The sequence below is a fragment of the Hyaena hyaena genome, unplaced genomic scaffold, assembly GCF_003009895.1.
Source record: "Hyaena hyaena isolate Hyena2069 unplaced genomic scaffold, ASM300989v1 scaffold_1528, whole genome shotgun sequence".
NCBI classification, from domain to species: domain Eukaryota; kingdom Metazoa; phylum Chordata; class Mammalia; order Carnivora; family Hyaenidae; genus Hyaena; species Hyaena hyaena.
The window spans coordinates 8,606-32,963 of record NW_024082175.1 but is presented as its reverse complement, the minus strand read 5'-3'; the positions used below and the strand labels follow the sequence as shown (position 1 = coordinate 32,963).

At 47.6% G+C, this 24,358-nt stretch overlaps 1 long non-coding RNA gene across 1 annotated transcript in view; it reads right to left on the bottom strand.

The window, feature by feature from the left end:
* LOC120225938 overlaps window positions 1-24,131 on the bottom strand; it is a 32,095-nt gene extending 7,964 nt beyond the window's left edge. The window contains exons 1-2 of the long non-coding RNA XR_005526906.1: window positions 24,098-24,131; window positions 1,993-2,103 (exon numbers count right to left, since the gene is read on the bottom strand). This is a non-coding gene — a long non-coding RNA (uncharacterized LOC120225938). The remainder of the gene's footprint in view (window positions 1-1,992; window positions 2,104-24,097) is intronic.
* Between the last annotated feature and the right edge of the window lie 227 nt (window positions 24,132-24,358).

Below are 24,358 nucleotides of genomic sequence, written 5' to 3'. Positions count from 1 at the left end.
ATAGACCTGGAAGCTAGCAAATGTCCCAATTTTCTACGCCAGCCCTGGTGGTGATTGCAACAGTTCTGCGGGTTTCCTTTCTCCTGGGAGAGGCCCTCTTTCTGGGTCAAGCCTGATGATCAGCCCACACCCAGAAGTGGCTTATTCCTTAAAGGAAGAAAACATGGTGATTGATCCTCAGTTCATCTCAGAAAGCTTTCCCACTCGAGGCTTGTTTTTATCTGGTTCTCGCTGATTCCACAGTGGTCTAACATTATGTATGTATTCTACTCTTTACAAATTGTGGTAAAATACACACAACATAGAGTTTGTGGTGCCTTTTACTCTATGGGTTTTGAAACTAATTTGGCCTTTTCTAGTTGCTGTGGTGGGATTGTTAACCTTCTATGCATATTACATCCCCTTTTGGAAGCAGAAAGTTTGCTCTCCTGACTTTTACACATCATCATAAACCTCCATATGAGGGCTCAGAACCAAAATGCATGGTTTTCAATTCTGGCTCTTTGGCTCTCTGCTGTGGGACCATGGGCAAAGTGTTACCACCTTGTGATTGCCCCACGGGGGACAGGATCCATCCTCTGCCCCAAATTGGCTCAGGTAGCAGACTGAGACACCACACATGCACCAAGAGGGTAGAGAAGGGTTTATTCCTCACATAATAGACTTTGGGTGAGCAAGGCAGGCACCCAGGCTGGTTTGGAATGACCTGAATAAACAAAGGGAATGTACTTTGGTTTCTACTCATGATTAGGGGTGAGTCTAGGCTTAGGGTTCCTGCACAGGCTGGAGTTTGAATGGTTTGAATGTCCTTGTCAGTGCAATGGTCTTTCTCATTGGCTGCCTGGTTGTGGGCTAAAAAGAAGGTTGGGAGCTCCTGAAAACTGTCAGTGGTCCAACATCAAAAATGGTGTTGGGTCCTTTCTTGCACTGACCCTCTCTGTGTTTCGCTTTATGTTGGTAGATCAGGGCTGCTGTGAGCATTTGGTGAGTGGCTTATGCAAAGCGCTTAGCACAGCACCACATCCACACCGGAAACCATGAGAGGCGGTATCATATGGGTCAGATCGCTTCAGGAAAGACAACAGGGCCATGTCTACCTCGGCTCAACACTGAGCCAGGAGGAGGTATGTGCCAGACCTCCCCCAGCTGGCCGTCACGCTGGGTCCATCTCCCATGGCTGTTTCACCGCGCACACGGCACTTCCCACCAGGAAAATGCTCTGTTAGTCCATGTTACAGGTGCAGACACGGGTTCCAGGAGACAGATGGTTTGCTCAGGGCCCCTCAGCTGGTTGGCTGGAGAAAACAGAGTGTTTGCAGATGGGGAGCAGATCAGCATTTGCCAAAGATACTCTGGGAGCCTGGGACGGATGACCTGTTAGTAGGTCCAGGGACTGAGCACGGCTGTGGGTGTTATTCTGATGTACACCCTCTCCCTCCCACCAGAGAAATATGAACAGATAAACACATCGACACGGCAATGGGGTTCTGGGACAGTGGCTTTATTAGATGCTTCAGGACAGATATCTGAGGAATTAGTGGCTACAGGGTGCGCAGAGCTGAGGAAAGCCTGGGCTGCTGCTGATCAGATGTCCTCACTGGGGAAGGGGCCCGGTACGCAGGGCTAGGGATGGACTTTCTCCGCAGATGGCTGGGGAAGGTCTCCAGGTGCTGGGAGGAGGGGTCTTGGAAGTCATTCTTGGATACAGGTGCCCACTGCATTTCTTGGCAGGTGATCAAAGAGAAATGCTCACATTGGGCAAAGGAGGAGGATGGACCACAGGGCCCTGGGATGGAGGGGAGTCAGGATCAGGGGTGCAGGGAAGAGGGGGGTGATAGCTGTGCTGGAGCCCATGACTCTTGGTCAGGATGGCCCTGGCTTTTGTAAGAGTCCCTGCAAAAACTAAAAATCAGATCTTGCACTGGCAGCAAATGGGGACACAGCAGCTGGACTGAGAGCAGCAGGGCTTGCAGCAGCTGGACTGGCAGCCACAGGAGCCACAGCTGGAGCAGGGACAGGCTGGCACACAGCAGCACACGGGCTTGCAGCAGCACACGGGCTTGCAGCAGCTGGAGCCGCAGCCCCCACAGCTGGAGCCGCAGCCTCCGGAACAACCACAGCAGCCCATGGTTCTGGTGGGTTTTGGGTGGAGTCGGTCAGAGAAGCAGGTGCAGAGAGGAGGGGTTCAGGTGTGGAGCCTCCCGGGCCAGGAGCCCTTTATATACCTGCCTAATGGACTTGTAGGGAACAAGGTCACTTCCTTGTGACAGTTTATCCTGTTTTCCTAAGCCCTATTTTTTTCTCTCTGCCAGTGCCTCCCTACTGGCTCAGGTAAGCATCCACTTTCTTTGTTTCCTAAATTTGCCCTCTTCCACTTTTGTTTTGGGTCCTATAATTAGAACCTCAGTGCTGCCTGTTTTCCTAGGAGTCTTAGGCACTGGTCACCTGCCCTCTCTGCTGACCTCACGTGACCTACAGCAGCTCGTGCCCAACTGCTCTTCCCCATACTCCCTGACTTCTCCCTGGCTACGTTCATCTTAAATGTGTAGATTGTAAAAGTCATTCATGGTCTTTACTGGGAACAGCAAAAATCTAGAGAAAATAATACCCATAATCCTGTCACCCAAAGGTGAAAATTTGGTTGGTTTCTGTAAACATGAATAAGTGTACATATGCTGGTGCTGCCTCAGTTTGCCCGGGCTTTTGTCAGCCTTGCGTTACTATCAGAATAAGAATAATCTAGGGGCGCCTGGGTGGCTTAGTCGGTTAAGCGTCCGACTTTCGCTTGGGTCATGATCTTGCGGTTCGTGGGTTCGAGCTCCGCGTTGGGCTCTGTGCTGACTGCCAGCTCGGAGCCTGGAGCCTATTTCAGAGTCTGTGTCCCCCTCTCTCTCTGACCCTCCCCTGCTCGTGCTGTCTCTCTCTCTCTCTCTCTCTCTTTCTCTCCTAGAAATAAATAAAAAAATATTAAAAAAAAAAAAAAGAATAAGAATAATCTAGCCCCGAGCCTGCTATTTGAAAGGAATCCCTTCTCCCACTTGATTATTTCTGAAAACCTCACAAATATCTCTCATTCCTGCTTCCTCTCTCTCCACTCAGACCATCCATTCATCCTGAGCCACTTTGTCCAGCCTCTGAGCTGGCGCTCCTCTTCAGCTTTGCTCCATGGGAGGAGGAGTGGTTTCTGTTTCATCACCAAGCCACTGCTAGTGCAAGGCTTCTTTGTGGGAGCGATGGTTATAAACCTTGAGGTGAGCATAAGAGGATTACTCTACTGAAAAGGGAAACTTAAGTCTGTGTGCCAGATGTCACTGCTCCTAAGAGCTCTTGGCCATGCCCTTGGACATTGGCCTCCTGCTGACTGCCTTCTTCCTCTGGCCTCCAGCCATCCACCCGTGGCTGGGTCAGTCCCTTTGGCATGAAAATTTCCCCCACTTTCTTCCACTTTTCCTTATTATCTTCACCTCTGATTCTGGTCCTGACAAAGGATCCTGTAAATCAGCAAATTATGTGATAGTTATTGTAGAGATGTACCTTATTTCTCATGAACTTATTGTCCTAGTTGATTGAATAGTGAGCTGAACACATCAGTGTACAGCATCTGTGTCTGGTTTGTGCTCTTACGTCAGAGCTTCCTAGTCCATGGGAAGGTGGCTACCTCTACATCTGCTGGTCTGACTGAAGCTTCTGACATTGAACCATCCTTGCATGCCTATGGATGCAACCCCACTTGGGTCTAGTGTATTTTTATTTTGATACCCTGTTTGATTCTGCTGATTAATATTTAGACATGCCTGCATCTCTACCCAAAAGTAAAATTTAGGGAGCCTTCTTGGAAGATGGCAGCTTGAATACACAACATCTCTTCTCTGCTGCCGGCCTTGATTCCAAGCTGTGTGTCTTTAAAGGGCAGCAGGCAGAGAGGTCATAGATGGGGTGGCAGTTGAAGTTCAGGCTTTCCTTGAACCTCTGGGCTTGATGTTGGTTGGGAACAGAGTCAGAGACCCTGGCCTGGGCAAGGACTGACCACAGAGAGCCATGGAACAGAGCACAAGTCAGTGCCTGTCCTCTCCTGAGGGTTCCCTGTCTCTGTCTTCACACAACTGATAAAAAGCTGGGATGCATCCTCCCTACTTCTGGAAGGACATGGAAACACTGGGAAGCAGAGTGGATCCCACATGCAGCCTCACTGGGAATCTGACCTTCCACATCTTGTGGGAATGCGGCCCTTATAGATGCCTGACAAGCGAAGTGGGTCCCACAAGGGAGCAGGTGACGTGCATCCCACTAAGGATGGTCAAGTTGCGGGGATGAGGAGCCTGGATACCAGAAGTTACTGGGGGATGAATGGCAGAAAAACAAGAGAAGACTAGTTCAGGCTAGTCAAGTGCACATGCACGAAGATTAAAGAAATTAATAGATAATTTTTTAGCAGTTTTACACTTACAGCAAAAAATCAATGAAAAGTGCAGAGGATCCCATATACCCCCTTTACTCGCCGCTGCTCAATTCCCATATCTCTAATACCTTGTGTTAATATGGTTCCTTTGTTGCAACTGATGAACCAATACTGATATGTTATTATTGACCAAAGCCCATCATTTGCATTAGGGTCCCTCTCGCTGTTGCTCATTGCATGGTTTTTGAAAAATCATAATGACATGTATATGTCATTATGGTATCATACAGAATAACAGTCTCACTGCCCTGAAGTCCTCTGTGGTCCTATTCATCCCTCGCCCCCCACCCCTACCCCTGGCAGCCATTGCTCTTATTGTCTCCATGGTTCTGCCTTTTCTAGAACGTCACAGCATGGGGGTCACACAGTACGTGGCCATTTCAGACTTTTTTTTCCCACTTAGCAAGATGCATTTAAAGTACTTCCATGACTTTTCATGGCTGCATAGCTCATTTCTTTTTACTACAGAATAATATTTCATTGTCTGGATATCTCACAGTTTATCTATCCATTCATCTGCTGAAGGACATCTTGGCTGCTTCCAAGTTTTGACAATATGAATAAAGCTGCTGTAAACATCTGTGTGCAAGTTTTTGTGTGGATATAAGCGTCAGCTCCCTTGGATAAATACCAAGGAATGTATGTGATTGCTGAATCATAAGGTAAGAGCATGTTTAGTTTTGTAAGAAATTGCCCACAGTGGATGCACCATTTTGCATTCCTACCAGGGGGTTTGCAGTGATGTCTCACTGTTGTTTTAATCTGCATTTCCTGATGGTGTGTGATGTGGGGCATCTTTCCTGAGCCATCTGTGTATCTTCTCTGGTGGTGTGTATATTTGGATCTTTTGCCCATTTTTAACCTGAGTTGTTTGTTTTTCCTATTGTTGAATTTTAAAAGTTCTTTGTATATTTTGGATGCCAATCCTGTATCTGACATGTGTTTTGGGCTTTTACCCCCAGGCTGCGTCTTGTGTTGTCATTTTCTCTGTGTCTTTCATAGAGCAGATGTCTTTCATATTAATGAAGTACAACTTACTACAACTTTCTTTCAAAGATGTGCTTTCAGTGTTGTGTCTAAATCATCACCAAACCCAAGACCACCTAGATTTTTTCCTGTTATCTTCTAGGACTTTAATAGTTTTGTGTCTTACATTTAGGTCTGTAATCCATTTTGAGCTTATTTTTGTGAAGAATGTAAGGTCTGGGTACAGATTCTTTCTTTTTTATTGTTTTGTATGTAGATGTCCAAGTGATCCAGCATCATTTGTTTCCAAGTTTTTATTTATTTATTGAGAGAGAGAGAGAAAGCAAGTGCTCACATGGGGGGAGGGGCAGAGAGGGAGGGAGAGAGAGAATCCCAAAGCAGCTCCATGCTGTCAGCACAGAACTTGGTGCAGGGCTCATACTCACAAACTGTGAGATCATGACCTGAGCTGAAATCAGGAGTCGGATGTTTTAACCCACTGAGCCACCCAGGCGCCACCCCGCCCCCACCAGAAAACAATTGACTTTCTATATTACCCTTGTATCCTGCAATTTTGCTACAGTCCCTTACTAGTTCTAGATTTTTTGTTGGTTATGTGGGATTTTCTACATAAGCAACTATGTCATGTCACTGAAAACTAAAAGCCATGATTTAAAAAAATTAAACAACGCCACGTGCTCCCAAGGATGTGGAGCAGTGGGAACTCTCTGTCGCTGCTGGTGGGAATGCAAAATGGCACATCCACTCTGGGTGCCTTAAAGTGAAAGAGGCCAACGTGAGTCGGCCACAGACTGTGTGACCCCAATGCCATGACAGTCTGGAAACGGCAGGACTGGGGCGCGAGTAAAGAGATGAATGGTTTTCAGGGTTTGGGGGGAAGGGAGGGATAATGGGCAGAGCAGGGCGGAAAACGACTCTGCGTGGCACCGAAGTGATAACCAGAGGCCATTATACACGTGCTAAAGCCCGTGGGACATACGACAGTATGGATGAACCACAGCGTAATCCGAGGGCTCTGCACCCAATGACGTGAGAATCTGAGAGCAGATTCATTCGGTTTAACAAATGCAGCGTCTGGCGGGCGGGGGCAGTGCGGAGGCTGTGCGTGGGGGGCCAGGGGCCTGTGCGGGGCCTCCGGATCTCTTTCTGGGTGTTGCTGTGAACCGAGAACCACTCTAAAGCACTATTTAGAAAAAACTGTTGCAGGCGACTTGGAAAGCCATGGGGCTGACACAGCGCTCGGGAAGATTAAGTGGAAGGAAGAGGTCAAATCACAGAGCGGGGACACGAAGGGGAAGCTACAAGGGGAAGCGTGAGAACCAGCCCGGGACACCGTGTGGCCACCGCAGGAGCCTCCCAGGGAGGCAGGGACACGGACCCGGCAGGTGCGAAGCACCCGCTGGGAGACACTCCTAGAGCCCAGGAGCACCCGCAGGCCGGGTCTCGGGGAAGGCTGCCGGGGAGGGGAAGCCCTAGGAGTATCGGGGGCAACTGCCACCCGGAAAGGACAGGAACACAGTAGTTCTAGCCGCCCCCACCTGCCCGGAGCCCTTGCAGGACACCGTGTGCCAGGACAGCCTCCCCGGGAGGGGCTGGGTTCTTACTCATTTTGAGAGGGAGCAGAGGAGGGCCAGAGAGACATGGAGAGAGAGAATCCCATCGTGGGGCTCGATCTCACAACCCTGGGATCACGACCTGAGCCAAAATCAGGAGTCAGACATTGGGGCGCCTGGGTGGCCTAGTCGGTTGAGCGTCCTCGCTTAGGTCATGATCTCGCGGTTCGTGGGTTCGAGCCCCGCGTCGGGCTCTGTGCTGACTGCCGGCTCAGAGCCTGGAGCCTGTTTCAGTCTGTGACTCCCTCTCTCTCTGACCCTCCCCTGCTCACGCTGTCTTTCTCTCTCCTAGAAATAAATAAAAAACATTAATAATAAAAAAAAAATTAAAAAAAAAAAAAAGAGTCAGACACTTACCCAACTGAGCCACCCAGGCACCTTGGAGTTATTTTCTTACTTTCATGTTCAGATTGTTCATGGGAAGTGAGTAGATTTACAATCAGTTTTTGTGTCTTGATCTTGTGTCCTGAAACCTCTCTGGACTCACTCACCAGCTCTAGCATGTGCGTCATGGATGGCTCCTGCCAGAGGACAAGTGTGTCAAATCCGCTGGTAGTCAGATAGAGCAAAATAAAGAATAAGATAGTTGATATTCACCAGTCTGGCAAAAATAAGCATCATGACACCTATTGCTAGTGAAATTGGGGAAAACGTGCTCTTCTACATTGTTCTTGGGGATGGAAATTGGTATATAGTCTTTTTGAAAGCATCGTTTAATAAAATTAGGTAATATCAACACAGTTGGCCTTGAAATTACTAAAAGTAAAAGCAAATACACACACACACACAAGCATTGGCAAAAAATGCCACCAAATTGGAAACCAATAATAATACCTATTAGAAACATTAAATTGGCCATGCCAGTTGAATTAGAGACATTTCCCTCAAGGGATTGGTTAGTGAGAAAAGTAGATGTAGAGAAATAAGCATAATAGGATCTCATTTTGGTAACAGTACAAAATATCTCTATTAGTTCCCTTTTTTATTGAAATATGGTTAACAAAAAGTGTTATAACAGTTTCAGGTATACAGTTTAGTGATTCAACACTTCTGCACACCATCACAACTGCCCTCCTTAATCCCCAGCTAACCCATCCCCCCCACCTCCCCTCTGGGACCATCAGTGTGTCCTCTATAGTGAAGAGTCTGCTTCTTGGTTTGTGTCTCCCCCCCTGCCCCTTTACTCACTGTTTTGTTTCTTAAATCCCAGATGTGAGTGAGATCATGTGATATTTTTCTTTCTCTGACTGACTTATTTTGCTTAACGTTATACTCTAGCTCCATCCATGTCATTGCAAATGGCAGGATTTCATTCTTTTTTATGGCTGAATAATATTCCAGCCTCTATGTACACCAAATCTTTGTTTCCCCAGATTAGAAATAGGATTCAGATCAGGGCCAGAGCCATGGCTAGGGTTAGGGTTAGGGCCCAGGAGATGGTTGGGGCCTTGGGCAGTACAGAGACCTCCCCAGAGGGCTGAGTTAAAGGCGAGGCTTAGGCTTAGGCTTTGGGTTCACGAGCTAGGCTGAGGGTTTGGGTTAATTACGGTTAGGTTTTCTCTCGGAATACTGTGCTCTCTCTCTTTTTTGGAGGTTTTATTTACTTGTTTGTTTATTTATAAATATAATTTATTGTCAAGTTAGCTAATATACAGTGTATACAGTGTGCTCTTGGCTTCAGAGTAGATTCCCATGATTCATTGCTTACATACAACACCCAGTACTCATCCCAAAACGTGCCCTCCTCGATGTCCATCACCCATTCCCCCCATCAACCCTCAGTTTGATCTCTGTATTTAAGAGTCTCTTATGGTTTTCCTCCCTCTCTGTTTGAAACTACTGTCCCCCTCCCCCTCCCCCATGGTCTGTTAAGTTTCTCAAGATCCACATGAGTGAAAACATAGGATATCTGTCCTTCTCTGACTGACTTATTTCACTTAGCATAATACTCTCCAGTTCCATCCACATTGTTGCAACTAGCAAGATTTCATTCTTTCTCATTGCCAAGTAGTGTTCCACTGCATACATAAACCACGTCTTCCTTATCCATTCATCAGTTGATAGACATTTGGACTCTTTCCATATTTTGGCTATTGTTGATAGTGCTGCTGTAAACATTGGGGTACATGTGCCCCTATGAGTCAGCACTCCTGTATCCCTTGGGTAAATTCCTAGTAGTATTATTGCTGGGTCATAGGGTAATTCTATTTTTAATTTTTTGAGGAACCTCCACGCTGTTTCCAGAGGGGCTGCACCAGTTTGCACCAACAGAGCAGGAGGGTTCCTGTTTCTCCACATCTTTGCCAACATCTATTGTTTCCTGAGTTGTTAACTTTAGCCACTCTGACCGGTGTGAGGTGCTATCTCAGTGTGGTTTCGATTTGTATTTCCCTGATGATGAATGATGTTGAGCATCTTTTCATGTGTCTGTTGGCCATCTGGACTTTTCTTTGGGAAAAAAATGTGTCCGTTCATGTCTTCTGCCCTTTTCCTCACTGGATTATTTGTTTTTTGGGTGTTTTGTTCAGTAAGTTCTTTATAGACTTTGGATACCAACCCTTTATATGATATGTCATTTGCAGATATCTTCTCCCATTCTGTTGGTTGCTTTTAGTTTTGCTGATTGTTTCCTTTGCTGTGCAGAAGCTTTTTGTCTTGATGAGGTCCCAATGTTCATTTCTCTTGCCTTTGGAGACGTGTAGAGTAAAAAGTTGCTGTGGCTGAGATCTTGTTTTCTCCTCTAGCGTTTTGATGGTTTCCTGTCTCACATTCAGGTCTTTCATCCATTTTGAGTTTATTCTTGTCTGTAGTATAAGAGAGTGGTCCAGTTTCGTTTTTCTGCATGTCGCTGTCCGGTTCTCCCAGCACCACTTGCTAAAGAGACTGTCTTTTTATCCATTGGATAATCTTTCCTGCTTTGTCAAAGATTAGTTTGCCATACATTTGTGGGTCCAATTCTGGGTTCTTATTCTATTTCATTGGTCTATGTGTCTGTTTTGGTGCCAATACCATATTGTCTTGATGATTACAGCTTTGTAGTAGAGGCTCAAGTCTGGGATTGTGATGCCTCCCACTTTGGTTTTCTTTTTCACCATTACTTTGGCTATTCGGGTCTTTTGTGGTTCCATACAAATTTTAGGATTGTTTTTTCTAGCTCTGAGAAGAACGATGGTACAATTTTGATTGGGATTGCATTGAATGTGTAGATTGCTTTGGGTAGTATCGACATTTTAACAACATTTAGCAATACTTAAATTGGCTCTTCCAATCCATGAGCATGGAATGTTTTTCCATTTCTTTGTGTCTCCTTCAATATTTTTCATAAGTTTTCTATAGTTTTCAGCATACATATCTTTTACATCTTTGGTTAGGTTTTTTGCTAGGTATTTTATGATTCTTGGTGCAATTATAAATGGGATTGATTTCTTGGTTTCTCTTCCTGTTGCTTCATTATTGGTGTATAGAAATGCAAACAATTTCTGTACATTGACTTTATATCCTGTCACTTTGCTGAATTCATGTATCAGTTCTAGCAGCTTTTTGGTGGAGTCTTTTGGGTTTACCATGTAGAGTATCATGTCATCTGTGAAGAGTGAAAGTTTGACTCTTCTTTGCCAATTTGGATGCCTTTTATTTCCTTTTGTTGTCTGATTGCTGATGCTAGGACTTCCAACATTATGTTAAACAACAGTGGTGAGAGTGGGCATCCCTGTTGTATTCCTGATCTCAAGGGGAAAGCTCCCAGGTTTTCCCTACTGAAGATGATATTAGCTGTGGGCCTTTCACATGAGGCTTTTCTGATGTTATGATGTTCCTTCTACCACAACTTTCTTGAGGGTTTTTATTAAGAAAGCATGCTATACTTTGTCAAATGCTTTTTCTGCATCTATTGATAGGATCATATGGTTCTTCTTTCTTTTATTAATATGATGTATCACATTGATTTGTGAATATTGAATGAGTCCTGCAGCCCAGGAATGAATCCCACCTTGATCATGGTGAATAATTCTTTTAATATACTGTTAAATTTGATTTGATAGTATCTTGTTGAGAATATTTGTAACCATGTTTATCAGGAATATTGGCCTGTAATTCTTCTTTTTTGCTGTTATCTGACTGGTTTGGGAATCAAAGTAATGCTGGCTTCATAGAATGAGTCCAGAAACTTTCCTTCTGTTTCTATTTTTTGGGACAATTTGAGAAGGATAGATACTAACTCTGCTTTAAACATCTGGTAGAATTCCTCTGGGAAGCCATCTGGCCCAGGACTCTTCTTTGTTGGGAGATTTTTGATAACTGATTCAATTTTTTCAGTGGTTATGGGTATGTTCTATATCTATTCCTTCCCATTTAAGTTTTGGTAGTGTGTGGGTGTCTAGTAATTTGTCCATTTCTTCCAAGTTGTCCAGTTTGTTGACATATAATTTTTCATAGCATAAACACTATAATTGTTTATATGTTATATTATATTTATTTATAATATAGAATATATATTTTATAAATAAATATATTTATATAAATATAAATATACTTATATTTATATATATTTATTATTTATATATAAATAAAATATATTATATTTTATAATTGTTGGTTCTGAACTCTCCTCTTTCATTCATGATTTTATCTATTTGGGTTCTCTCTCTTTTCTTTTTGAGAAGTTTGACTAGGGGTTTATCAATTTTGTTTATTCTTTAAAAAATCAGCTCTTAGATTCATTAATCTGTTCTACTGGGGGTTTTTTTAGATTCTACATTTTATTTCTGTTCTAATCTTTATTATTTCTCTTCTTCTAGTTTTGGGTTTTCTTTGCTCCTCTGCTTCTAGTTCCTTTAGATGTGAAGTTAAGTTTTGTCTTTGGGGTTTTTCTTGTTTCTCGAGATAGGTCTGGATTGCAATGCATTTTCCTCTTAGGACTGCCTTTCCTGCATCCCAGATGGTTTGGTCTGTCGTGTTTTCATTTTCATTTGCTTCCATATATTTTTAAATTTCTTCTTTAATTGCCTGGTTGACCAATTCATTCTTTAATAAGATGTTCTTTAACCTGCATGCATTTGGAGGCTTTCCAAATTTTTTTTGTGGTTGATTTCAAGTTTCATAGAGTTGTCATCTGAAAATATGCATGGTATGATCTCAAGTTTTTAATATTTATTGAGGGCTGTTTTGTGACCCAGTATGTGATTTATTTTGTAGAACGCTCCATGTGTACTCGAGAAGAATGTGTATTCTGCTGCTTTTGAATGAAATGTTCTGAATATATCTGTCAAGTCCATTTGGTCCAGTGTATCATTTGAGGCCATTGTTTCTTTACTGATTTTCTGCCTAGATGATCTGTCCCCATTGCTATAAGTAGAGTCTTAGAGTCACCTACAATTACTGTATTAGCAATAGGATTGCTTATGTTTGTGATTAATTGATATTTGAATCCTATCAAATTGGGGGCATAAATATTTTCAATTGGTAGCTCTTCTTGATGGATAGACTCCTTAATTATGATATAATGCCCTTCTTCATCTCTTGTTATGGCATTTAGTTTAAACTCTAGTTTGTCTGATATAAGTATGGCCACTCCAACTTTCTTTTGACTTCCACTAGCATGCTAGATGGTTCTCCATCCTCTCACTTTCTTTTTTTTTTAATGTTTATTTATTTTTGAGAGACAGAGAGACAGAGCATGAGCAGGGGAGGGGCAGAGAGAGAGGGAGACAGAGAATCCAAAGCAGGCTCCAGGCCCTGAGCTGTCAGCACAAAGCCTGACACGGGGCTCAAACCCACGAACTGCGAGATCGTGACCTGAGCCAAAGTCGGATGCTTAACTGATTGAGCCACCCAGGATTCCCCTCCATCCTCTCACTTTCAATCTGAATGTGTCCTCAGGTCTAAAATGAGTCTCTTGTAGACAGCATATAGATGGATCTTGGGTTTTTTTTATCCATTCTGATACCCTATGTCTTTTGATTGGGACATTTACATTCAGAAAGATATGGATTTAGTGTCATTGTGTTATCTGTAGGCTTTGTGCTTGTGGTGATGTCTCTGGTCCTTTGTAGGAGCAACATTCCACTCACAGAGTCCCCCTTAGGATCTCTTGCAGGGCTATTTTAGTGGTCATGACTCCTTTAGTTTTTGTTTGTCTGGGAAAGCCTTTATCTCTCCTTCTATTCTGAATGACAGCCTTGCTGGATAAAGGACTCTTGACTACATTTTTTCACCCTATTCAGCACATTGAATATTTCCTGGCACTCCCTTCTGGCCTGTCAAGTTTCAGTGGACAGGTCTGCTACTGACCTTATGTGTCTGCCTTATAGGTTAAGGCCCGTTTGTCCCTAGTTGCTTTCAGAATTCTCTCTTTATCTTTGTATTTTGCCGGTTTCACTATGATATATCATGAAGATCGATTCCTGTTATGTCCGAAGGGAGTTCTCTGTGCCTCTGGATTTGAATGCCTGCTTCCTTCCCCAGATTATGGAAGTTCTCAGCTATAATTTGTTCAAGTAAACCTTCTGCTTCTCTCTCTCTCTCTTCTTCTTCTTCTGGAATTCCTATGATATGGATATTATTGCTTCATTGAATCACTTAGTTCCCTAATTCTCCCCTTGTGGTCTAGTATTTTCTTATCTCTCTTTTTCTTGGCTTCATCATTTTCTATAATTTTATCTTCTATTTCACATATTCTCCCCTCTGCTTCCTCCAATTTTGCTGTCACTGCATCTGGTTTATTTTGTATCTCACTTACAGAATTTCTTCATTCATCTTGACTATTTCTCAGTTCCTTGATCTCTGCAGCAATAGACCCTCTGCTGTCTTCTATGCTTTTTTTCAAGCCCAGCTATTAATCTTATGACTATTATTCTAATCTTATGACTATATATATATAGTTTATATCTGTTTTTAGCAATTCTCTAGCTGTCATTTCTTCCTGGAATTTATTTTGAGGATAATTCTTCTGTTTCATCATTTTGGCTAGTTTTCTGTCCTTTATTTGTTTTAATAGCTTATTATGTGTCCTGCACTCGCAAGCACTACTATATTAAAAGGGGGTCATACGCTGTCCAGGGCCTGGCCCTTCAGGAGGTGTTTATGGAGTGTGTTACATGCTCTCTGTTGCTGTGATTTTGGTTGCTTTATCTCCTTACTCAGTGGTGGTTTGGACCTTCCACCAGGTGTGCTTTGATTTGCTCATTGAAGTAACCCTGGACAAAATTTAAAAGGGGGAGGTTAATGGAAAATGCCTTATCCCATACAAAGAGAGAAATGACAGGGGTGGGGAAAAAGAAAAGAAAAGAAAAAAAATTTGACCAGGCAGAAAATCAGAGAAACTATATGGCTTAGTCCAGAGAGAAAAAGAGAGAGAGAGAGAGAGGAAAATAAAGAAGAAGGAGATACAGAAGAGGTGTAAAAAGAATAAAATAAAAATGCCTGCTTAAATAACCAGACAACCAGAATAGAGAAGGGAAGAAATAAGAGGGAAAAAAGGAAGGAAGGAAGGAAGGAAGGAAGGAAGGAAGGAAGGAAGGAAGGAAGGAAAGAAGGAAGGAGGAAGGAAGGAAGAAAAAAGAAAGAAGAGAGAGAGAGAGAAAGAGAGAGAGAGAGAGAGAGAGAGAGAGAAAGAAAGAAAGAAAGAAAGAAAGAAAGAAAGAAAGAAAGAAAGAAAGAAAGAAAGAATTGACCAAGAATCAAATCGGAAAATGCAGACCCACTGGATGCATATCTGACAGTGCCTTGGTGCTGGTGGCTGTGCTGGTCTGGAGGAGGGACCGTCTGGTTGGTTAGTGTCAATCTTGCTCTGGTAGGTTTGCAGGTACCAGTTGTGGAGGGGTGGGGTTTGGCGTAGGCAGGTCCCGCCTCCACCGTGGGCCCACTCTCCTTGCCAGAAGCCCCACCTTGCTGGTGATGTGGATCGGGTGTCCCAAACCACACTATTCAGGTCACCCTCGCAGCGCCATACGGGCGTGAGTGGGCTGCTTTGTCCTGCTCCACTGTCTCCGGCACCTCCCAGGCACTTGGCTGGGATTCAGACCCTGGTGTCTTAAACCCTGCTCTGTGCACCCCGGCTCTAAGATAGTGTCGCTCCACCCAGCTGACAAAGGGGCTCTGGCTGGTGGGTGCCTGAGGGGTCTTCTGTTCTTGGAGCGGCAGTCTGCCTTCTTCCCACAGCGCTAGAGAAGAGGACTGCTCTCCCAACGTGCCTCTGAGCTCCACGGGGAGCTGGGGGCTGGCTCCCCTCCTCCCCAGGCACGTGTACAGCGAGGCGGGCCCCAGCTGGAGGAAGTCCCACAACCCTGGATCGTCACTCCTGAGGCTGTTTGCAAGTTAGAGATTGGCTGTCTCTCCATTTTCTGGTTCCCCAGTCTGAGGTCCAGAGAGGTTTTTCTCTCGTCCAAATGCAACCCCACACTTTCACAGCCTCCCTTTCTCTTCCTTCTGTCTCTTCACCAAAGGGGACCCCTCCCTTCTGTGCCTATGCCACCCATTTTATCTCCCCCAATTCGCAATCACTCTCCTATGGTTCACCAAGCTGTCCCTGTGGGCCCCTGAAGATGTTTCTGTCACTCGGTAGCCCAGATTCCTAGAATCCCAAGGCTTCTGGCCTCAATACAGCTGTGTTTGAGGGATGAGGGAACTTCAGGCCCCCCTACTTCTCCTCCATGTTAACTCCTCCCTCAGAATACTACTCTTGAGCTCTATCCATATTGTTGCAAAAGGAAAGATTTCATTCTGTTTTTATGGCTGAGAAATACTCCATTGCACATATACTATATCTTCTTTATCCACTCATCAGTTGATGAACATTTGGGCTCTTTCCATAATTTGACTATTGTCAGTAGTGCTGTTTTAAACATTAGGGTACATGTTAGGGCACTGGGCTTTAGAATTGGAATCTGGGGTGGAGCTAAGTGCCTATGATCTCAGAACAGGTGGGTGCAAGGGACAGGCTACAAAGACCTAGCAGGTGCCTCCCTTTTAAAACGAACTCCCACAGTCATATAATGAGAGGCCAGTGGGGCATCCTGCCTGCACCTACTTTCCCTGGACTTGGCTCCTCTATATGCCAGTCTAAACATCTTGCCCCGGGTTTGAATCTCCTTACCAGGCACTCAGGTGATGAACCAGGAAAGAGGTAGCTTCCTGCACAAGAGCACTGCTGGGTGCGGAATGTTGGAGTAAGGATTACTCAACCTTCCTGGCTCAGTTCTGGGCCCAGCTCCCAGGTGGGTCTGGGAGCCCGAGGAGAGGCAGGGATGCTGTGATACCTGGGGAAGGGGCTGCAGAGGTGGAGGCACAGAGACCTGGAGGGAGCAGAGACTCACAGGGAGCCCGAGGCTTGTGGTTGGAGAGCGTCGTTATTCAGGGGCATTTTAGGGTCTGGAGCAGACAGAGAACAGAGTGAGCAGGTGTCAGGGAGGAAGTTCCCAGGGAAGACGAGGGATGGTTTGGGGGTCCCAGGCAACTCCAGAGCTGGGGTGTCAGCTGCTCCCTGGGGGTCCCACACTAGCCTCAGCTCACATGTTATAGGTGGAGAAGACAGGTGATGGATGGGAGGTAGGTCTCTGATGGTAACAGCACTAACCTAGTCCTAAATTCATTTGGAGGTTTAGAGAATCACATTCTAAGGAGCTGAGATACCAATGCAGTGGACAAGGAGGAAGGGGCCTTCTGGAATATGGGTGGGGAAGGGGGCTCCAGAATGGATAAAAGAACAGGGTCTGGTGAGCCGGGATTCTGGGCCCCAAGTCTCAGGTTACCCCTTTTCTGATGAAATGGACAAGGATTTGGGCTCCAGAGTTAAGGAATGTCTCATTGGTCATGATCATGGGGGCTCAGATTGGAGGAACCTGGGATCTGGCCAGAGCCTCAGATCTTGCACTGGCAGCAGACAGGGACTCAGCAGCTGGACTGGCAGCAGGATGGCACGCAGCCTGAAGAGTAGCAGCAGGGCTTGCAGCAGCTGGACTGGCAGCCACCACAGGAGCCACAGGAGCCACAGCCCCCCTTGGAGCCCCCGCAGGAGCCACAGCTGGAGCAGGGACAGGCTGGCACACAGCAGCACACAGGCTTGCAGCAGCACACGGGCTTGCAGCAGCACACGGGCTTGCAGCAGCTGGAGCCGCAGCCCCCACAGCCTCCGGAACAACCACAGCAGCCCATGGTTCTGGTGGGTTTTGGGTGGAGTCGGTCAGAGAAGCAGGTGCAGAGAGGAGGGGTTCAGGTGTGGAGCCTCCCGGGCCAGGGGACTTTACACACCTGCCAGGGTCAGGCTGATCACACTGACTTCCTACTTCCTATTTGTGCCATTTCTCCAGGACACATTCATAATGTGTGTGTGCGTGTGTGTGCACGCTCCCATCCGTGACCTCCCATTGGCTCTTTTTCATGTTTCTAAATTTAATCTCTTCCTATTTTGTTTTATTGTTATTAGTAGAAACTAATTTCCAAGATTCTTGGCTTTTCTTGAATTTTCAGAGAATGGAATTATCTGTACTTCCTAGGTGCGTGTGCTTCTCTCTGACGGGCCCCACACGAAGGCCAGGCTCTCACTTAGGTGCATGTGGCTCTGGTCCCTTCAGGATCTGTGAGCATGTGGCCCAGCGTGGAGGGGACACAGCACCCATTCACTCTGGTTCCCACCACTCCCTCCTGTAGAGATGACTTAGGAGAATCACAATTTCTAAATAAGATTTCTGGTTGACTTTATTGTTGTTTTAAAGTTGTTGGTTTTTTTTTTTTTACCATCTTAGCCAAACACTTCAGTGGCATTAAGTGCGTTCATGATGTTCTGTAATCATCGCCCCCACCTCTGTTTCCAGATCTTTTCTTGTCACCCCAGATCGAGACTCCATCCCCATTAAGCAATAACTCCCCATGGCCCCCTCTCCTCAGCCCTGGTAGCTTCTAATCTACTTTCCACCTCTAGGAATTTGCCCATTCTAGATATTTCATAACTGTGAAATAATACAGTGTTGTCTTTCTGTGACTGGCTTATTTCATGCTGTGTCACGTATTCAGGGCTCATCCACATCGTGGTGTCGGGGCCCCGTTCCTTTTTATGGCTGAAAGGCATTCCACGTATGGACAGACCACATTTTTTACACATTCAGCTGCTGATGGGCACTTTGGTGGTACCTACTTTTGGGCATCTGTGGTGACTGTGGGTGTACAAGCATCTGCACCCCTGCCCTCACCTCCTCTGGGTAATGAGTCATGTGGTGATCTTGTTTAAGAGTTAGAGGGACTGCCTGGCTGTTTCGCACAGGGGCTGCACCATTTTACATTCCACCAGCCATGCACGGGTTCCACTTTCTCCTCTCTAACACTTATTCTTTCCCTTCTTTCCTTCCCCCTTCCTTCCCCCTTCCTTCTTTCCCCTTTCCTTCCTTCCTCCCTTTCTCTCTCTCTCTCTTTCTTTCTTTTTTTTTTTTTTAAATGTTTTATTTATTTCTAGGAGAGAGAGAGAGACAGCATGAGCAGGGGAGGGTCAGAGAGAGAGGGTCAGAGAGAGAGGGAGTCACAGACTGAAACAGGCTCCAGGCTCTGAGCCGGCAGTCAGCACTGAGCCCGACGCGGGGCTCGAACCCATGAACCGCGAGATCATGACCTAAGTGAAAGTCGGACGCTTAACCGACTAAGCCACCCAGGCGCCCCATCTCTCTCTTTCTTTCATTGTAACTGTCCTAGCAGGTGTGAGGTGATATCTCCTTGTGGTTTTGATTTGCATTTCTCTGATGACTAAAGATATTGAGCATCTTTTTATGTATTTATTGGCCAACTATATGTCTTCTTTGGAGAAATTTGTATTCAAGTCTTTTACCTATTTTTTAATTGGATTGCTTATCTGTTGCTATTGAGTTGTAGAAATTCTTTATATAATCTGGATACTAAACCCTGATCAGATATATGATATGCAAGTATTTTCTTCCTTGTTGTGGGTTACCTTTTCACTTTCTTGGTAGTGATTCACAAATACTTTCTTCTGAGTTTTATCTTGTGTTAGCTCTTACATTTAAGTCTTTAATCCATTTTGAGTTAATTTTTGTATATGGTGTGAGGTGGGGGTCCAACTTCACTCTTTTGCATGTGGACATCCAGCTGTCCCAGGATCATTTACGGACACTCTCATTTCCCCATTGAGTAGTCCTGGCACACCTTGTTGAGGACTAATTGGCCATCCATGTGAGGAGAGGGCTTATTTCTGGGCTGTGTTTTCTCTTCCACTGGTCTGTAAACCTGTCTTATGCCAGCACCAGTTTTGATTACTGTGGTCCGCAGTTAATTTTAAAATCAAGAAGTGTGGGGGCGCCTGGGTGGCTCAGTCGGTTGCGCATCCTACTTTGGCTCAGGTCATGATCTTGCGGTTTGTGGGTTCAAGCCCCACATCAGGCTCTGACAGCCAGCTCAGAGCCTAGAGGCTGCTTCAGATTCTGTGTCTCCCTCTCTCTCTCTGACCCTCCCCTGCTCACATTGTCTCTCTCTCCTCTCTCAGAAATAAATAAAACATTAAAAAAAATAAAATCAAGAAGTGTGAATCCTCCCACTTTCTTACACCATACACAAAAATAAACTCAAACCGATGAAAGACCAGGGCGCCTGGGTGGCTTAGTCGGTTAAGCGTCCGACTTTCGCTTAGGTCATGATCTCGCGGTTTGTGGGTTCGAGCCCCGCGTCGGGCTCTGTGCTGACTGCCAGCTCAGAGCCTGGAGCCTGTTTCAGTCTGTGACTCCCTCTCTCTCTGACCCTCCCCTGCTCATGCTGTCTCTCTCTCTCTCCTAGAAATAAACAAAACATTAAAAAATTAAAAAAAAAACAAACGATGAAAGACCTAAATGTAAGACAGGAAACCATCAAAATCCTAGAGGAGAAAACAGGCAGCAACCTCTTTGACCTGGGCTGCAGCAACTTCTTACTTGACATGTCTCTGGAGGCAAGGGAAACCAAAGCAAAAATGAACTCTTGGGACAAGATAAAAAGCTTCTGCACTGCAAAGGAAACAATCAGCAAAACTAAAGGGCAACTGATGGAATGGGAGAAGATATTCGCAAATAACATACCAGATAAAGGATATAAAATCTATAAAAATCTAAAATCTATAAGGAACTTATCAAATTCAATAGCAAAAACCAAATAATCCACTAACAAAATGGGCAAAAGACATCATGAATAGACACTTTTCCAAAGGAGACATCCATGAAAAAAATGCTCAACATCACTCATCTCAGGGAAATACAAGTCAAAACCACACCGAGATACTACCTCACACCCATCAGAATGGCCGACATTAACAATTCAGGCAACAACAGATGTTGGCGAGGATGCGGAGGAAGGGGAACCCTCTTGCACTGCTGGTGGGAATGCACATTGGTGCAGCCGCTGTGGAAAACAGTATGGAGGTTCCTCAGAACATTCAAAATAGAACTACCCTAACACTCAGCAATTGCACAATTAGATATTTATCCAAAGGATACAAAAATGCTGATTCAAAAGGGCACATGCACCCCAAGGTTTACAGCAGTGCTATCAACAATGATCAAAATATGGAAAGAGCCCAAAGGTCCACTGAGGGATGAATGGATAAAGAAGATGTGGTATGTATATACAATGGAGTATTACTAGGCAATCAAAAAGAATGAAATCCTGCCATTTGCAACAACATGGATAGAACTAGAATGTATTATGCTAAGCAAAATTAGTCAGAGAAAGACAAATATATGACTTCACTCATGTGGAATTTAAGATACAAAACAGGTGAACATAGGGGAAGGGAAGCAAAAATAATATTAAAACAGAGAGGGGGACAAGCCATAAGAGACTCTTAAATACAGAGAATAAACTGAGGGCTGTGGGTGGGGGGCTGGGCTCAATGGGGGAGGGGCATCAAGGAGGACACTTGTTGGGATGAGCACTGGGTGTTATGTGTAGGGGATGAATCACTGGATTCTACTCCTGAAATCATGATTGCACTAAATGCTAACTAACTTGTATATAAATTTAAAAAATAGAGAAATGTGAGTCCTCAAACTTTGTTCTTCTTCAAGATGGTTGGGCTATTTGGGGGGGGGGGTGGTCTCTTAAAATTTCTTATATGTATTAGGATGGATTTTCTATTTCACAAAAAGTTTTTTTTTATGATGCGTATTTATTTTGTTGTAACAAGAAGCCGATGGTCATTTGCCAGGAGCTCTGTAACAGTAGCTCTCCGGGGTGCGTGCCTCGGAGGGGAGCCACTCCTCAAGTGTAGCTGGTGACAAGCGGGTGGCTGCGCTGCGAGTCCTGAGGCGATCGCGGGCCCTGGGTTCAGAAGCGTCAGCCACAGCTCTGTATAGAAACCCGCTGAAGGTGGGGCGCCTGGGGGGCTCAGTCGGTTAAGCGTCCGACTTCGGCTCAGGTCGTGATCTCACGGTTTGTGGGTTTGAGCCCCGCGTCGGGCTCTGTGCTGACAGCTCGGAGCCTGGAGCTGCTTCGGATTCTGTGTCTTGCTCTCTCTCTGTCCCTACCCTGCTCACGCTGTCTCAGAAATAAATAAAACATGAAAAAAAGAAAAAAGAAACCCGCTGAAGGTGACCCTCCGGTGGGGACAAGGCGGGCAGCTGAGAGGCACCCCGGGAGGCAGGCTGCGAGGGCCCAGGCAATTCCAGGCAAGGGGCGGGGGCAGCAGGGTGGGGGCAGGTGTGGAAGGCGGAGCTCACACAGAGGAGGCAGGAGAAACGTCCGAGGCTCAGAGTGGGAAGGGAAAGGAGGAACCTTGCGTGTCAGTGGAAAGCGATGCCACCAACCTTGAGCCCTGGTGCCGGCTGCCTCCTGTGTGCCCCGCTGGCGGCCGTGGTCCTCCTTTCTCTTTGTGGCATCATCTACGCTTCTTTTTCCTTCTTTAAAGATTCATTTGTTTATTTATTTTTAGAGAGAGTGAGTGGAGGAGCGGAAGAGAGAAGATGGCGAGGGAGAGATTGCGAGGGAGAATCCTAAGCAGGCTCCACACTCTCAGCACAGAGCCTGATGTGACGCTTGAACCCACAGACATGGAGGTCGTGACCCGAGCCAAGATCAAGAGTCAGACGCTTAACCCACTGAGCCACCCAGGGCCCCTCCGTGTTTCTTGTCATAGTTTTGTGTAGTTTCCTGCCGTGCAGCTGTAGCGGCGCTTACTCACCAGCCCTGCTTTCGGCGGGCCGTCGGACGGCGTCGGGGTTGGGTCTGGGATGGGAAGCTGTGCGGTCAGCGCTCTCCACGAGCCCCACGGCCCACGCCTGGGTCACAGGGCACGTGTGTGTGGCCCGACCGCGGACACCACCAAAGCGCGTCCCAAGTGGCGGTATGTGTCCTACTCACCGGTTCCCGAGAGTTCCGGCCGCGCGTCCGCCTGGCTGCACAGGGTCACGCTGGGTCGGGCTCCCGCGGATGCCGGGTGTGGCCCTGTCGAGCATTTTCCTGGTTCCTGACGAGGTTAGTCTCCCTCTCTGGTGTGTCTGCTGCTTCTCCTCAGAAGGGCTTTCTCTGTCCTGGCATAGCCGCCTGTTGGCTTCCACGGCGCGGACGCGGGAAGCCGGGGCGTCTGTCTCGCCGGGCCGGGGTGCGGGTGCTTCTGGCCGGCGGCCGTGGAAAAGGCCACGCCGAAAGCCACGTGTGCTCACACAGTCACCTGGCTGACGGCGGTCTCTGGTGAATGTCGCCCGGCCGGTGCCCCAGGCCCGGGGGCCCCAGCGGTGCTGGGAGCGCGGGGCCCAGGCGCAAGCCCTCCCTGACGCCCTCCGCTTCTGGGTGACAGCCGTGCCGTCCTTGCGTTTCCTGCCGGCGCCCTTGGCCTGAGCCACTCTGGTCCCTGCGAGGAGCTTCCGAACTTTGAGCGGAAGACAGGTCGGGCCTCGCAGAACCCCGGGGTCCTCACCAGAGGTATCCCAGCGCTTCCGGGTGTTGGCAGGGCCGGCGGGCGCCGGAGGGGCGGAGGGCCCGGAGACGCAGGGGTGCGGCGGCCGCCCAGGCGCGTGCCAGCGTCGGGCCGAGCAGATGCAGGCCCCCCGCGTGGTCACCGTGGGCGGGCACCCGCTGCCTCTTCGCGGGTCGCCTTAGAGCGCCTGCTCGCCCCACTGTCACTTTGTGTTCTGCCCTGGATCCGAGGTGGGACGTGCACCGCCAGGAGCCCCCGGCTCCCTGAGCTCCTGGACCTGCGCGTGCTGGGGAGGCACCCCGCCCCCGGGCGCTCCGGGCCCTGCCTTCTTCCCCACACGTAGTGACCCCAGCGCGCCCCGGCGGTGCGGAGCCCTCCGCGGCCTGCAGCGCATCACACATGCCTACCTGACAGACAAGCGCCAGTCGGCCGTCTTAGGCGGCTGCTGACCCCATCCTCTGCTGGACAGTTTTGTGTTAACCAGCTCTGTTCACAAAATCTCTGAACATCAGTGTCCTGTCTCCTGGATAAAGTCTGAGCTCAGGCGCCGAACAGAAAGGTCGGCCTGGGCTGCCCCAGCGCACCCTGGGCTCTACCGCCCCTGTAGGAAGGAGGCTCTTCCTTGGAGAATCCGCTCATTTAGAAGCTTCACAAAGCTCAGACGGGCAGGCTGTGGGGGGGTCTGGGCAGCCCGGGGTCACGTGCGGAGCAGGAGGAGGTTGGGGAGGGCATGGCTAGGGCACCCCTGCGACCCAGCGGGGCGTGAGGGTGGCTGCTCCGGGGCTCAGTCCCCGAAGAGCCTGCAGGTGGCAGCATTGAGCCGGCAACAGGGAAGTTTCCCCTTGCTTGTGAGTAGTGAATCCTGACGCGGTTCCGAGAGCGTGAGGGAGCCCCCCCCCCCAATCAGGAGATGTGGACAGGATCCCAGGTCCCTAAGATCCAGTCTGCGTCACTCCTGGACGGGATGGACACAGAAGTGTGTGTTGACGGTGTGGGCTGTGTCACCGCTCACGGCCGGGGACCCTGGATGGGCTGGAGCCGCCGGAGCCTGTGGCCAGAGCCTCAGAGCTCGCACTGTGGGCAGACGGGACACCCCCACGGCCGGAGCCGCACCCCCACGGCCGCACCCCTACAGCTGGAGCCGCACCCCCACAGCCGCACCCCTACAGCTGGAGCCGCACCCCCACGGCTGGAGCCGCACCCCCACGGCCGGAGCCGCACCCCCACGGCCGCACCCCTACAGCTGGAGCCGCACCCCCACGGCTGCACCCCTACAGCTGGAGCCGCACCCCCATGGCCGGAGCCCCCACGGCCGGAGCCGCAGCCTCTGGAACAACCGCAGCCGCCCGTGGTTCTGGTGGGTTTGGGCGGAGTCGTCAGGGAAGCAGGTGTAGACGGGGGGTTCAGGCGTGGAGTTTGCAC